Source organism: Lupinus angustifolius, chromosome LG19 (assembly GCF_001865875.1).
Source record: "Lupinus angustifolius cultivar Tanjil chromosome LG19, LupAngTanjil_v1.0, whole genome shotgun sequence".
Lineage (NCBI taxonomy): Eukaryota > Viridiplantae > Streptophyta > Magnoliopsida > Fabales > Fabaceae > Lupinus > Lupinus angustifolius.
This window is the reverse complement of record NC_032027.1, coordinates 1420642-1421173: the sequence shown is the minus strand read 5'-3', so window position 1 is coordinate 1421173 and position 532 is coordinate 1420642. Positions and strand designations below refer to the sequence as shown.

General features: G+C 47.2%; 1 protein-coding gene across 5 annotated transcripts in view; it reads left to right on the top strand.

Annotated features, from left to right (window-relative positions):
- LOC109334421 (serine/threonine-protein kinase 25-like) overlaps window positions 1-532 on the top strand; it is a 21289-nt gene that overhangs the window by 4386 nt on the left and 16371 nt on the right. The window lies entirely within an intron of this gene.

Here is a 532-nt window from a genome sequence, read left to right as displayed (position 1 = left end):
AGGACGAGAATGAGGATGAGGATAGGATGTGGATGAGGACGAGGATGAGGATAGGATGAGGATGAGAATGAGGATGAGGATGAGGATAGGATAAGGATGAGGATGAGGATGAGGATAGGATAAGGATGAGGATGAGGATGAGGATAGGATAAGGATGAGGATGAGGATGAGGAAGAGGTTGAGGATAAGGAGGAAGATAGGATGATGATGAGAAAGAGAATTAGGATAGGATGAGGATGAGGATGAGGAAGAGGATGAGGACGTGGATGAGGATAAGAGGAGGACGCGAATGAAGATGAGGATAGGATGAAGATGAGGATGAGCAAGAGGATGAGGACGAGGATGAGGAGGAGGACGAGGATGAGGAAAAGAGGAGGACGAGAATGAGGATGAGGATGAGGATGATGTTAGGATGAGGATGAGGATGTGGATAGGAGGAGGATCAGAATAAGGATACGATGACGAGGAGGATGAGGATGAGGATGAGGAAGAGGAAAGGATGAGGACAAGAATGAGGATGAGGATAGGATGT